This window comes from Lissotriton helveticus, chromosome 7, assembly GCF_964261635.1.
Source record: "Lissotriton helveticus chromosome 7, aLisHel1.1, whole genome shotgun sequence".
In the NCBI taxonomy this organism is placed as follows: Eukaryota; Metazoa; Chordata; class Amphibia; order Caudata; family Salamandridae; genus Lissotriton; species Lissotriton helveticus.
This window is the reverse complement of record NC_136068.1, coordinates 1,898,519,970-1,898,535,520: the sequence shown is the minus strand read 5'-3', so window position 1 is coordinate 1,898,535,520 and position 15,551 is coordinate 1,898,519,970. Positions and strand designations below refer to the sequence as shown.

Sequence of the window (15,551 nt, the reverse complement as noted above, 5' to 3'; positions counted from 1 at the left end):
TTGTCTCTCAGGTTAATGTTGTTGACATGGATGGTCCCATGGAAAAAGTATTGATTGACGACTGTTCGGTAGATATGTAGTACGACTCTGGGGCAAGAATCACCTTGATACCCAAGTTTTTTTTTGAAACATGTCTGGTTGGGAAGGTTAAGTTACTCAAACCAGACATAATTCCTAAGGGCTATGGTGGTCAGGTGATAAATCTCTTGGGTTATTTCATGGGTACCATTGATTTTAAAGGAAGAGTAACTGCAGGGAAAATTTATGTCTCCATGAAAGGGGATTCCCTTATTAGTTGGGCTCATCAAAGGGATCTCGGGGTTTATCTTGACCCCAACCAAAGTCCATCTGTGTGTTTGAGAGACATTTTTCCCAGGGTGGATGTAATTTCAGACAATAGTCACTGGGCCAAAAAATATCCAAGTGTGTTCTGTAAGGATCTGGGATGTCAGAAAAAATATATCCATCTTATAAAGTTAAAGAAGGATTCTGTCCCCAAAGTGGCAAAAGTTAGGAATGTTCCACTTTTAGTACGTGACAAAATGAAGGCTGAGTTGGATAAGTTGATAAAAAAATGGTGTGATTGAGGAGGTGGAAGGTACCGAGTGGGTTTCTCCGGTCGTGATGGCTCGCAAGGCCAATGGCGAGGCAAGATTGTGCATTGATATGAGGGAGTTGAACAAAGCCGTTATAGTTGACCATTATCCTTTGCCCAACATAACGGAAATGATGTCTTCGTTAGGTGGTGCCACGTTTTTCTCCACATTAGACCTCTCCTCCGCTTACCACCTGGTCAGATTACACCCGTCTTGTCAGGAGTTTACCACATTTATTACTCCCTTTGGTACCTACAAATTCCTCAGGATGCCATTCGGGCTAATATCAGCTGCCTCTGTCTTCCAAAGAGTGATGGAGGGTGTTTTGGTTGGAATTAAAGGCATCAAAGTTTATCAGGACGATATTTTAGTACATGGTATAAATCGTGATGAACATGATGAAAGAATCTCTAAAGTCTTGGAAAGACTAGAGGATGCAGGTCTCACTCTTCGACTTGACAAGTGTAAGCTTGGTGTAGAGACGATTGAATATTTAGGACATTTAGTTCTAGCTCTGGTATCAAACCCAAACCGTCTTTAGTAGAAGCGATTTCCAACCTGAAGTACCCTAGCTGTAAGGATGAATTGGTGAAGTTTCTAGGGATGTCTGAATTTTATAACAAGTTTGTTCCTGGATTTGCCCAAAAGACAGAAAAAATGAGGAACTTGTTGAAGAAAGGCCAAGAATTTCTCTGGGACAAATATTGTTCACTTGAATATGATCACATCAAGAGCTGTCTTAGTCACGCTCAAGATTTGGCTAGTTTTGACCCCGCTAAAGATTCTTTCATCATGACTGATGCAAGCTGTAAAGGTATTGGTGCTGTGCTTCTACAAAAAGGTGAGAAAGTAGATAACACTATCCTTTTCATTTCCAGACCTTTAAGAGGTGCCGAGTGCAATTACTCGGTGGTTGAGAAAGAAGGGTTAGCTGTGTACTGGGCTCATAACTTAAGAAGTTTGTGTGGGGTAAGAGCTTCTCGGTTGTTTCGGATCATAAGCCTCTTAAATAGGTTTTTGGTAAAAAAGGTTTAGATTGCATTTCGCATAGAATAAGAAAATGGATGGTAGCCTTCTGGATTTTGAATTTGAGGTTTCTTATTTACCTGGTTCAAACAACATACTTGCGGACTGTTAATCAAGGCTCACGGGAGATGACGTGGCCGAGGACCTGGATGATACCTCTGTTGGTAATGAAGATTCTTTTGAGAACTTTAAAGTGTGTGTTGTCACACAAGGCGTGATCACAGAGGGTGAATGGACTTCTGAATTAGTTTCTGACCCGATTCTTCAACTAGTTGTTGGATTTCTACGTGATGGTTGGTGCCAAAAAAGGACTGTAGTGAAGAAATTAAAGGGTTTTGGTGTGTGAAGGATCAACTCTCTGTGCTAAATGGTTTGTTGGTTAGAGGGAGTAGACCCATACCTTCAGTGAAACTAAGTCAAAAAATGATTGATTTTGCACACTCTAGTCACATGGGTATTGCCAAGACCAAGGCGAGAGTCAGAGGCGTATATTGGTGGCCAGCCATGGACACGGAAATTGAAAGATTGGTTTGTGATTGTGTGCAGTGTTCTTCTAGCGATAAGATTTTGAAATGCAGGACTCAACCCATGATCATCAGAAAACAATCTGAGGGTCCGTGGGTAGATATCTCTTTGGACATTTTGGGTCCCGTCAAGGTGAATAGTCAGGATAGATATGTTCTGGTATGTGTGGATATGTTTTCTGGGTGGCCCTTCATAAAGATTGTATCTCGTGTAGATTCTGCTTCAGTCGTCTCGTTCCTAGATGGACTATTTGCTCTTGAGGGATTACCAAGTTCCGTTCTTACTGACAATGGTGTGCAGTTCACCTCTACTCTTGTAGAGAAGTTTTTGAGTGAGAGAAGCATTGTTCACAAGCGTGCTGCTGTATATCATCCGGAAAGCAACGGTGTTGTTGAGAGATTCATTAAAGTTCTTAAGGAAGCGATGCAGTTAGCTCTTGTTTCTAGGTGTTGTTGGGAGGAGGCCGTAGAAAAGAAAGTCTGTGAATACAGATTCACCGCACACTCTTCCACTGGTGTTACTCCGTTCATTTTGTTCAAGGGTAGATCTGCCTGTACTCCTCTCAGACCCTCTTGGGTTTTACGTAAACTTGACCAGGCTGCAGGCTCTTGGGATGACACACGTGATTCTTCTACTTGGAAAGAGAAGGAGTTAGAGAAAATGGTTAGAAGGAAGTGTGAGTATGATGAAAGGAAGGCTGTTAAAAAAACTGTTGTGTGTGTGGGGGATGTGGTAAGGATCAAGTTACCTGAAAGGAAGTTTGAAGTCTCCAAATTCAGTAAACCTATAAAAGTTATTAAAGTGCTAGGGAACGCTATCAGAACTCAAGAACACAAGGTTTGGAATCTCAGTAGGATTGTTGTCTGTCGTTCTAATAGTTTCAGGCAGGACACCAATCCTTCTTCATCCATGCCGTCATCTGCTGGTGAGGTGAGGAGGTCCACGAGGGTGAGAGTTGGTTCTTCGCGCTTAAATGGTTTTGTTACTTCCTAAAAAGTAAGATGTTAATTTCTCTTGTATTTTGATTGTGCCCACTGTTTGTTTTTTATGTGTTGTTGATGGGAGGGAGGTGCTGTGGTATTCTCCACTACAAGCTTTCTTCCATGTTTAGCTAAGACTTTATGTTCCAATGTGGAATGGAGTCACTTAGAATGTAAGGCCTTAGTAACAGGCCATTTGTCAGCTGGACTCTGGAGGATGAGGTCTTTAGATTGAAGCTTACAATAAAACCTCTGCTACTTCTACTTCAACCTGCCTCTTCATCATTTAAAAGGCGACACTACACACTGTCTAGGAGGGAGAGAAAGAAACTTAAAAAGCAATCTAAAAAACAACGTCTTGGGAAAAGGAGAGCGGGGCTCGACGGGTCAGGGGCATCCAGTATGCCAGTTTCGGAAGCGAGGGGGCTCTCCTACTTTCCCATTTTTAACCTGGCCTCAAAACCTAAAATGAAAACCCCTGAGACAAGAATGACTCCCATGGACAATAAAGACGCCACTGACAATCTTGGACCATTAACGCAGGAAGTGCCTAAGGGAACGCCCCCGGCATCCGGAACTACTGAACTATACTCTTCCATGGCAACGTATGGATCTTTGCCAAAAAAAACTAAAGGAACAGCTTCTCAAGACCAAAGCCTGGGCAGTCAAAACAACATAGCACAGCCTCTAAGGGAAGTACCAAACACATGGAACAGCCCAAACAAAGGCCCGGAAAATGCAAAACAAACCAACGTAGACTTCCAAATTACAACAGAAGGTGAACTGACGGGCCGTTCTCTGTGTCACTCGTCAGGTGACCCAACCAAAACTCTTTGGGATCACCCTATACAAATGCAGAGGCCTCCTCAGTCCCAATTGATATACGTCTCGGGAGGGAAAAGCCAACCGGTGGGGAACAATCATCCATTTGAAGTTTGACCCCAACATTTTAAGGCCCCCGCACCTCTACTTGAAACAGCAGGGAGACAGAAATATGAAAGTCCGGTAAAAGACGTAAAACTTGTCTTTTTTCCTCACTATGTACACAAGGGCCCGCAACACATCCTCAGCAGAAGCAACCTTATCCGCTTATTTAATCACGTTCCGGCGCTTGCTGGGGTGACTTCAGATCTTACTACAAAAGACAAGGGTCCAAAGCTTAAAGGGGTAGTGTACTTAGATTATATAGACCACAATAGGCTACTATATATTTTTCCACACCCAGCCGGGAAGGACATTTATTTATAAGTTAATTCAAGTGTTTTTGGGTTTAGAATAAATTTTTTACAACACACAATTTCTGCTGTAAGGCACAATCCTGCACCGTACTCGGAGGTGGGAAATAGAAAGGGAAAGAACAAGAATAGGGTAAATGAAGAGAAAAGGTACTTCAGGCAATAGAGAGGTGAGCAATCTGGGCACTGTGAAAGTCGAGAAATATCAGTGTTTCCCAGATTAGAACCTCCAAACAATGATAACAATGGTCAACAGTTTGTCTACTAAGAAAGGTCGACGTTTCGATCCTGCGCTCTAATTACAAGGGATCATCATCAGGACTTAAACATAGTAATTGCCTGGTAAAATACCAATTATGCCTCAATGTGGGCTCTACGAGGCCTCTGGGTACTCGTGATAAGATTGTGTTCATCGGGGGCTGCAAGAGATGCCCGGGCCAGAGGCTGCTGGGGACACCTAGTTGGGGTGCCCGTGTGTCCTGTTCCTCTGAAGATATAGATGCAGGAACGACGACTGTTAAATGAAAACGGTCTGCGGGTGTGGGGACAATGTCCTCGTGTAAGCCAGTGGGATCCTCCGGTACTCGCCGCTCTGGCTAAAAACCTAGGAGTCCTGATCGACCCTACCCTCAGTATGCGTCAGCAGGTGAATAGAACAGTCTCCACCTGTTGGGGCATAATCCACATCTTGAGGAAGATCAAATACTATCTATCCCAGCAGGCAAGAAAGCAAGTTGTTGTTGCACTCATAGGCTCCCGACTCGATTACTGTAATGCGCTGTAGGCAGGACTCAACAGGGGGCTGCTGCAGCGTCTACAAATGGTCCAGAACGCGGCGGCCAAGTTTGTGTTGGATTTACCCAAACGTGCGTCAGCCACTTCCGCAAGGAAATCGTTACACTGGCTCCCCATTGAGGACAGAATTTCCTTTAAAATCATGTGCCTGACCTATGGCGCTTTAGCGAGAAATAGGTCATCAGGGATTGGTGCTCTTCTGGCCCCCTACAGCCCTTCTAGAAATGTGCGTTCCGCCAACAAGTCTCTGCTATCAGTACCACGCATTCGCAGAGTTAAATGGGGTGGCAGAGCTTTCTCTACCATAGCACCAAAAATGTGGAACGCTCTTCCCATGTAAACCAAGGCCCTTCCCACTATGCAGTCCTTTAGAAAAGCCCTGAAGACACTTCTATTTGCTAAAGCATACCTGTAGTTCTGTTTTGCCTTTTTGTGATTTATTTTGATAGGCGCCTTGATGCCTTCGGGTTTTAGTTGCGCAATACAAATTTTCTTTCATTCATTCATCCTCACGGACTGGGTAGCCAGAGGGAAGCAGGGGCCGACAGTTTTTCGTACGCAAAATCAGTGGATCGCGTCAGGACAGGCTCGGTGTACTTTATAAGTATAAAGGATCCAACAATGGCGGTCGCTGCCTTTAATACGATCCACGGGTGTTTGAGCAATGTCCTAATGTAGTCCGATGCGATCCTCACGGACTGGAGAGCCAGATCTTACATCGGTTAAGTTTGCCTCAATACCAGGCAAAGGCGGTTCAGAAGCAACTGTTACAACGTGGTCTCGGGAATCCCTAAGGGATGCAATCTTTGGGGAAGCCAGCCTCTTTGAAAACTGGGGCATAGAACTGTGGGTTCCTCCACAACAAAAATATCCCCACGTTCTTCTTCAGGATGACTGAGTGGGGCCATACATCAGCGTTCTGAAGGGGACTCGGGGTGCAACCCATCTCTGGCTTCCAGATGCTTCGAAAGCGGATAACCTCATAAACATCTCATGTAACAACAATCAACGTCTGGTGAGCTGTAAATCCAGTCGCCCTGTCTCACACTCCACTGACAGCCGCTATGGGTACTCCGATCGAGAGCCTTCAACCGCATGCTTCCAGGAGCACTCCTCCTAACGGGGAAGCTAAATGGTCAGACTCCAAACTGACCATTTCGTCCTGGAATGTGGCCGGGTTAAAGTCAACATTTTCATCCAAATCAGCTGTGGAATTTCTGAATAAAAGTGATATCATTTGCTTTAAAGAGACTTGGGGGTCCATTATGATATCGGGCGGATTGCCTCCACCAGGCTGGCGGTAGCCACCGCCAGCCTGGCGGAGGCAATCCGCCCGATATCATAACCAGATTTCCCCCCCGCCATATTAGGATGGCGGGGGGGACCACGGCGGACGGAAAGACCGTCCGCCGCTTTTCCGCTCCGCTTGCCTTGCGGCCGGGGCGGAAAAGGAATAATATGGTGGCGGTGTCTAATAGACACCGCCAGACATATTATGATGTGTGGTTTTCAGTGCCTTTCCACGGCGGCGATGCCGCCACGGAAAGGCATGCGGTCTTCACTCTGGGGGCCCGTGAAGTACAGGTGGGGGTGCAAGTGGGGGGTACCTGTGGTACCCCCCTGAATGAATGAATGAATGAAATATCATTTATAGTGCGCAGCTATGCCCAGTGGGCGTCAAGGCGCCTAAGTCAAATAACAGGCTGTTAGCAGACAGAAGCAGGGCCTACTGATATGCATTAATAAAAAGCCAAGTTTTCAGTGACTTCCTAAAGAGGTCGAGGGAAGGCAGTAGTTTGATTTCCAGGGGGAGTGAATTCCACATCTGAGGTGCCAGTATGGAAAAAGCTTTGCTCCCCCATCTAGCCTTCTTGGGTCTGGGAATTACCAGTTGATTAAGCTCACTGGAACGTAGGCATCTGCTCGGGACATATCTAATGAGTAGCGACCCAAGGGCATCAGCCGAGCCTGCAGTTAAAGCCTTATATGTTAGGCAGAGGAGTTTAAAAGTAATCCTTGAAGGAATGGGGAGCCAGTGGAGGTTCTTCCTCGCTAAGGTCATAGATGCCAACCAAGGCAGAGCGAGAGCAAACCGAGCTGCCGCGTTTTGTATAACCTGCAAACGCTGGAGCAGGCCCTTGTTAGCCCCGGCGTACAGTGAGTTGCAGTAATCTAGCCTTGAGCCAACAAGGGCGATCACCACCTGTTTCCGTGCCTGTGGGGACAAATAGTGAACGATCCTTTTCAGGGTCTTGATGACACCCCAACAGGTAGCCACCGTTCTGTTGACCTGAAGCTCCATGGAGAGCTTGGTGTCAAAGATGACGCCAAGGTTCCTGGCAGATTGTGTAGGTATAGGGCAGCTACCTAGAGAAGGAGGCCACCAATCACCTGACCACATGCCCTGGTCTTTGCCAAAGACCAGGACCTCTGTCTTATCCCCATTCAACTTTAGGGAGTTGGAAATCATCCACTCTGCAACCAGTTGCATGCAGGCCCTAAAGTTCGATGCGGTTTCATTGACAGAGTGGGTCAGGGATACCATAATCTGCGTGTCGTCGGCATACGACACTACCTCCATCCCCTGAGATCTTACTAGTCTTGCAAGGGGGGCCACGTAGATGTTGAACAGGGTCGGACTTAATGCCGACCCCTGTGGCACCCCACATTGCAAGGACTTAGCAGGGGAGAGGTATTCACCTTCCCCTTCATTGTCATTTACAAAGCGGCAGGCAACGCTCGGTAAATGACAATGTGAAAGTGCATTTTCAGCATTGTGGCGGGCGGTGCAGAGAGCACCGCCTGCCACAATGCTGAAAATACAGGATGTGCCTGCCACTGTGGCGGGTACATCCTAATGGCAGCCCTGGGACCCCCGCCCTTATGGCGGGCGGTCCCGATTTACGATGGGATGACGGGCGAGCGAAGTCCGCCCGTCATCCTAATGAGGCCCTTGGTCTCTATCTCCATCGCCTCTCCACGGCTATTACAAACTTTTTCAATCAGCTTCCCAGCCTAATTCCTATAGAAGACCCTCTGGGCGCCTCTCCATTTTCATCAAACACAGGTGCAAGATCGCGGTCACTCCCATCTATCGGAACTTAACGGCAGGGCAGACGGTATTAATTACCGGTCTTTCAACCTTAGGCATGGGTTTTTTCTTGCTCTTAATTAACTGTTACCACAACGTAGCCAAAACTTCAAAATCAATGGCAACAGCTTTATTGGTCAAACATCTGGAAGAACTTTTATTGGAATTCTCCTCTGCAGAAGTACTGTTACTAGGGGATTTCAACATCAGAGACCTGGCTACCAACGCCCTTTCATGCACCAAAACTAAAGAGCAAGAAGCCATGACTACTTTTTTAACTAACTACAACTTACGTTCTGCAAAGCAAATCACATTGGAACAGAATCCTGGTTCCCAACTGTCGCCAACATTTAAGAACCTTTCGACCATTGACTATATCTTTTTATCACCATCTTTGGCGAATAAAATATTCAGGATGGAAATCCCCACTCGTACCGAGAGCGACCATAACCCTTTAACTGTAACAATGGGCCTGCAAGTGCCTGCCGCTGCTGAAATAACTGAAGTGGGGCACTCAACGCAAGTCGAACTTCACACCCTAGTCAGACAAATCAAATGGGGCGCTTCGGGTTCTGATAAGGTAGGCTCCTGGCTTATGGGAGAAACTCCAAACTCCACGCACAATGCCCCCACAGACTTTCATCACTGGTGGGACAAAGCCATTGTCAAACTACGAGACCTCTTAACAGGCCCCGAAGCTCACCACAGACCCCACGGGCCTCGCCCGAAGCAGACTTCTGACCCGGTGCTAGCCAGCCAAAGAAGAGCCCTAAGGAGGGCTGTGCGCCTGCACAAATCGAAAGGCACTGCGCACTCTGCTAACAATATGGCCGCACTGCGCAAAGCCTTTAAAAAATCATCATGGAATGCTAGGAGACAAAAAGAACAGAATGAGTGGCTAAAAATATTTGCCTTGCTAAAGGGAAAAAACATGTCCCAGTTCTGGAACCACATGAACAAGCTTTGTTCCTCTAACAAGAACAGAGGGAACGCGGTTCGTGAAGAAGATTGGGCCCAGCATGTGAATCAACAATACTGCTGTGACACCGTGGACCCTGCTGAGATCGAACATAGAGAGTGTGTCGATACTACGCAGAAAGAAATCCATGAGCTGACTACTCCAGATGAGGTCTCAAAGTACCTGAAAGCCATGAAAAACGATGGCGCTCCCGCGCCCAACGGCCTTCCATCTGCGGTATTCAAATGTGCTCTGGAAGAGTGGGCCAAGCTTTTGGTACCCTTATACAACAACGTGTTTACTACCTGTTGGCTACCAGACTTATGGTTAGGCTCGATCCTATGCCCAATATTTAAGAAAGGAGATCCCTCTCTTCCAGCTAATTATCGACTCATTGCCCTATTAGATCTTGAGGCTAAGGTATACGCGCGCTGTCTGCTCAGGTCGCTAGAAAATGGGTAGCAGAAAACAACATCCTACCATATTTTCAAACAGGGTTTCGATCCTCGGCCTCTAAAATAGATAACATCACCACTCTAGCTATCCTGAGTCAACAAGCAGCACAAAAAATGTATCTACCTCTTTACTGCTGCTTTATACACTATAGCGCTGCCTTTGATAAAGTGTCTCGTAACACCTTATGGAGGAAACTAGACAAGTGGGGGATCCCTCAGAGTCTGTTAGGAGCCCTTATCTCCTTGCACAAGAACACATGGGTGCGAGTTAGAACTGGCCCAAACACAGTCTTTGAAAAAATTCCAACCTCAGACGGCCTAAAGCAAGGTTGCGTTCTCGCCCCCCTCTTGTTCAACCTTTATACCGCTGACCTGGGAACATTCCTGAAGAAAAGCAATCTCCTTCCGCCAAAATTGGGCCTTGCAAAAACAAACCTGCACATCTTGCAATATGCAGATGATATTGTTATAATGGACCAGGCAAAATCTGGCCTCCAACGAGCTTTAAGCACGCTTCATAAATATAATACTGCTAATACTTTAGAAATCAACCAGGAAAAGACAAAGGTTCTGATATTCGGCTGTTGCAAGAACAAGAAAAATTTAAGGTGGAACATCGGGCCAGCAAAGATTAAAACAACTTCAAAATATAATTACCTGGGGGTCTGGTTTAGCGAGTCCTCTAGACCATCAGCTCATCTAGCTGCCTTGAAAAAGAGAGCAGGAGCAATAACATACTCTCTGATCCGACTTAACCAGTCCATGAGTAGTCCTTCAGCAGAACCTATTCTGAAGGTGATTAAAGCTACTGTTCTCCCCGCCTTAAATTATGGGCCTTCCCTGGCGCATGCTCTGCCAGTCTCGACCACGTCCAAGTTTCCATTTACAAAAAAAACTTTCATCTTCCGAACTTTATCCACAGGGCAAGACTACGACTGGAGCTGGGCCTTCAAAGACAATCCATTAGCAAGCAAAAGCGCGGAGATACCCCTTCGGGGATTTATTCAGGCGCTATAGAAGCATATAAAATAAAAATAAAATAAATTTCTTGTGAGGCTGATACCCTGAAATACTTCATAAGGACACTAAAAGCCGCAGACAACACCCTAAAAGCCTGGCTAAAAGAAACTCTTGCCAGCCCTGGGAATCCATGGAATCGTCAAATCACAAAGGCCATAAGATCGCTAGACATCAACAACTCATTACTAACCACAGACACTATTCCATACACAGTCTGGAAAAAGGTTATCAATAAGCAGGTTAGACAAATTTCCCATCGGATGGACTCCCAGGCTCTAAAAACATCCTCCGTCTTGCTCCCCCTGAATAACTCATACCTCCCTGGTTTACCTCAATCTTACCTCCTGGAAAATCTGAACGCAGTGGCTCGGAAGAATATATTGTTCGTGCGTCTCCTGGGTCTGCGCTCCACTGCCTTCAACCGATGGGCTCCAACAGGTGAGGAGGGGGCCTGCAGACTGTGCAACTACAGGTCCGAATCAAGATTGCATCTTCTGTGCTGCTGTCCCGCCTCGGCGCTCCCAGAAGACTTCTTTTAAAACCCCTATATTTAAAATGGGGCATCAGGTCATGTTGGGAGGCATCGGCCCTGTGCTTTACTTCCTTAGACACACAAGTGCTAGCAAGGACTGGAAAATACGTGAGACTCCTGGACAATCTTTTTTTACCCTCCTTGGCCCCTGCTCTTCCAGTTCCCCCCCCCAAAAAACTCATCACAGACTTTTTCCATCCCCTGGCCTAGTATTCCCGTATTAATTTATTTTATTTTAGGCTGTGATTATAATGGTAACTACATGATTGCCTTTTTAGTTATATGTATAGGAACTTAAACCTTGATGGTTCTCTTAGTTTGCTTTTTAACGTGATAATTGCGCTAATGTTGATACTCTACAGCAATGGTTTTAATTAACTGTGCTAATTTAATAAAACCTTAAACCTTAATTACCGGCGTTGTACCTTCGTACAACCAAAATATTGTACTATGTAATCATCCTAACGTTCACTGAATTATAGTAAGGGTAGCTACAATTGATTGTGTCAAGGGTGTAAGAAATTACACATATTTTTATGAAATATTTCAAAATAAAATTTTAGGTACCTTGCATGAAAATTGAAATTGGGTTCACATATTGCATACAAAATTCTTGCCAGATACAAGCAAAGGACCTATCATGAGGAGAAAATGTCTCCCAATGGACACTTAAATGTTTAAACAAATGTCCCACAAGATATTTATTTCTCAAACCACTCCATTATTGGGAATCCAGGTTGAACATTTCCCATGCATAAAAATCTGCAGAGGTTTGCATGCATAATAAACGTTTTGAACCCCCACTAATTGAGTCTAATAGTCTACAAATTGTATGTACAAAACAAGTGTTAAATATCCCTGATGATATGAAAGCTGAGAGCGCCAACCATTTAGTTAAAAGCTCAGACCCATACCCCAGGCCACACACTGGACTAAGGGCCTCATTACAAGTGAGCTGATCAATTCTGAAATGTTTGGTAACTCATGTTACCTTACATATAGAAATTATGAATTTTGTGAGTAGTATCAGAAGGTCAACCGTGCCATCCTTTGTTGGGCACAAATGCCTGGCATTCATATAATTAGTGTGGTAAGCACCAAAATCACAATGTTTTTTCCTAAAGACTCATGATAGGCAATAATTATCACAATCGATAAATAGCGAACACCTCAGGAGATTTTCAATTTCCATCCGACAATGGCTAATCCACTGGAGACAAAATCTGTGACCATACCTTTACCAGCAGCCCCTGCCTTGAATTGTTTTGGAGTATTTTTACAACATTACATTTACCCTCAATATCATACAGTCCAATTAAGTGATATCAGCAAGAAACTGGCCCTTTTTTATGAAAAGGTTTTTAAGGGGTTGCACTAAATCAGCGACCACATTGAAGTATTAACCCTGACATCCATTTGGATCTAGGTACCATTTCTTATGATGGATTTCAACGCAGCCTATATTTACAACAAGCCAGTGTGGACACATTTGAATTTGCAATGTTCAATGGCACTTGTCCTCTTACATTACCCCAACATATAAACATCTTATTTAATCTGAGCGCTTAAATGAAGAGACACAATTGATTCTGTGTTTCTTTTCTTCTCCAAGAATTGGGTTAACTAGTCTTCATAACCTTTGAGCATCACTCTCTCTAAAAAACGAATTTAAATGGATCCTATTTTGCTTAATTAACCTTTGTTTGTATTCAGTTTGCTTTTCAGTAGGTGGTCCTGACTTTACTTATTACTTTGAATCAACGTGTGGTCTTTTTTATAACCCTGTTCTTCGTTAGGGGCTGATTTAGAGTTTGGTGGATAGATTTCAGTCCGTCGGCATGGAAGACAATATTACCTCTGCTATTCCTGAGGGACATTCACTCACCAAATATTGAGATGTCCACCAGTCCACAAACATCTCTCTACATTGACTGGAACTGCTGTTATGGCAGCTCCTGTCAATGTAGGAGACATTTGATGGATGGCACTGTCAGCCATGGCACCGGACAACATATGGGGAGTTTGTTTTTGAAAAATAAATACAACTATTTCTTCTTGTTAAGCCTCTCCTGGGAAGTCATATCTTTTTGGTGCATTCCCAGGTCAACTATTTCTGGTAAATCTGGGAATGCATAAAAAATCATGGGGGTTGCGTAGGAACACCCGTACAATGTCCATGAAACGCCTTCCAGGGACCCTCTCCATGGAATTTTTCTCTGTGTGTGGGGGTAATTTGTTTTTTTTGTCTTTCACTGCCAAATCTTTCTTAGCAGAAATGGTCCAGACAAAAACAACATCACATTGTCTACCCTAAAGAGAGTAGATTTTGGAATGGCCCATGTGATAAATTGGTTGTTGGTTGCTGGGGTGTGAGCCCTGGTCAAACAATTGCAACAATCCCCTGTAGGGTGAACCACAAAAAGTCACAAATTAAACTGTGCCTAACCCTGGGTGGCTTGGCCAAAAAATCAGTAAGGCTTATTTTAGCAGCAATGTTTAAATTATTTATGCAGCACTCAAACAGTAATAATGTGAAAACACAACACAAAAAAAATCCCAAACCAATTTAGAAAAATAGAGTTTTTTCTAAATGTTATTAATTTATTTGACACCAAAATGATGAAACTCAAATCAGTAAAACCGTAGTCATAAATGTTTAAAGTTTAAGGTTCAAAATAGCTCCTAAAATATCAAAGGGCCAACCACAGACATCTGGTCGTGCTAGACCGGGTCAAAGTCAAAACGTAAGGCTGACTCTGATGGAACGTGGTTCAGATACAAGAAGTGGATTGGACCATGTCAGAGCTTACCTTCAGATTTTAAAAAATGTCTGAGGAGGCAGAAGTTCAACAGGGCAAGGCAGCAGGAGTGTCTGAGGAAAGAGCACCATATTCGGATGGCCACTGACCAAAGCCGCAGTGAAGATTTTTACCTACAGACTTAGTTGCCAAAATGGAAGTCAAAAATCTCAAGTGTGACAAAGCAGAAGGATGTAGCAGAAGACTTATCCATGACGTGGAATACTCCTTTGGTGAAGGACCGCTGAAACTGAATTCTGCTGTGGAGAAGAATTTATCAGGACTAGCCGCTTAGTCAATCCTACCAACAATGCATCTTGGGTAGATAGGAATGCAGATTGGTCCCGGTCTCCTCGTTGTTCTCAGAGCACTTTTTGGAGAAATTTCGTCTAAGTCCTCAGTTTGGGAGTTTGGCATCTGGGCACCTTTAGCACCACAACCAAAGGTCCAGGAGTACGTTGAGAGCTCTTGGGGGTTCAGGACTCACTCAGGCTGGGTCCTGGTGCATGCTCAAGATGGTGGGAGCCTGTTACGCCCCAGTGGCTTTAAATAGGTGGTCACAGCAGCAGGCTGTCTTTTGGGAGTCCTTCTGTAGGTCTAGTAATAAGCTGAAGGGTGAGTCTGAAGGTTTTATTTTTATACTTTGAAGGTGTGAGAAGCTTCTAGGAAGGTCTTTGAAGTTCTTGGAATTTCCTGACTCCCCTGCCCTGGCTCCAAGCCGGCTGCAGTGTAGGGTTCTTAGGCATAATAGAAGGAGGCAAGAACAGCCTATTCCAATTAAATGAAATTATTAATTATATAGCGTAACTACTGCCCGAGGGTGTCTAGGCCCTGCTTGCTGTAGAGGAAAAGAAAAGAGCCAACAGTGCCAAGCAGAGATCTGGTCATGAAAGAGATCATTGATTAAAAATCCATGTTTTCAAGTCCTTTCAGAAAGCATAAAACTCTGAACTGGCTTAAGCAAAAGAGTTCCATCTTTGTGCTGCACAGTAGACAAAACGTCTGCCGCCACATTTAACTTTTTTGATTTTGGGAACAGTGACATTGCATGCTGATGAATAGTGCAAGGTTCTGGATGGAGGGTCCCTAGTAAATTTTTGTTTCAGGCATTCATGGCCAATACTGTATAGAGCTTTAAAGGTGCTACAAAGGGGTTTAAAATGATCTGATTGCGTATCGGCTAGGGTGATCATGCCTGAATGGAATGTAGGAATTCTGGGCACCAAGTGAGTCGCAGAATTTTGCTAAACGTGCAGGCTGTTTAAAAGTTTCTGCTGCAGGTTGATATAAAGTGCATTAGAACAACCTAACTTCAAGAGCACAAGGGTGGTAACCATCAGTTTGTGTAGATTGTGAGGAAAGAAGCGAAAGATCTTCCTCAGGCTCTTTAGCATGAAAAAGAAAGATGAGGTGAACACATTGATATTTTTCCTAAAGGTCAATGTATCATCAAAGTTAACGTCAAGATTTATAGCTTTGGACACTCGGGAGGGTAAGGCATCTAATTCTTGTGGCCACCAAGTGGAGAACCTGAAAGAAG

At 44.5% G+C, this 15,551-nt stretch overlaps 1 long non-coding RNA gene across 2 annotated transcripts in view; it reads right to left on the bottom strand.

The window, feature by feature from the left end:
• The window catches only part of LOC144770863 (uncharacterized), a 180,250-nt gene extending 165,655 nt beyond the window's left edge, over nt 1-14,595 (bottom strand). For both annotated transcript variants that reach the window (XR_013599059.1, XR_013599058.1), the window contains exon 1: nt 14,024-14,595. This is a non-coding gene — a long non-coding RNA (uncharacterized LOC144770863). The remainder of the gene's footprint in view (nt 1-14,023) is intronic.
• Between the last annotated feature and the right edge of the window lie 956 nt (nt 14,596-15,551).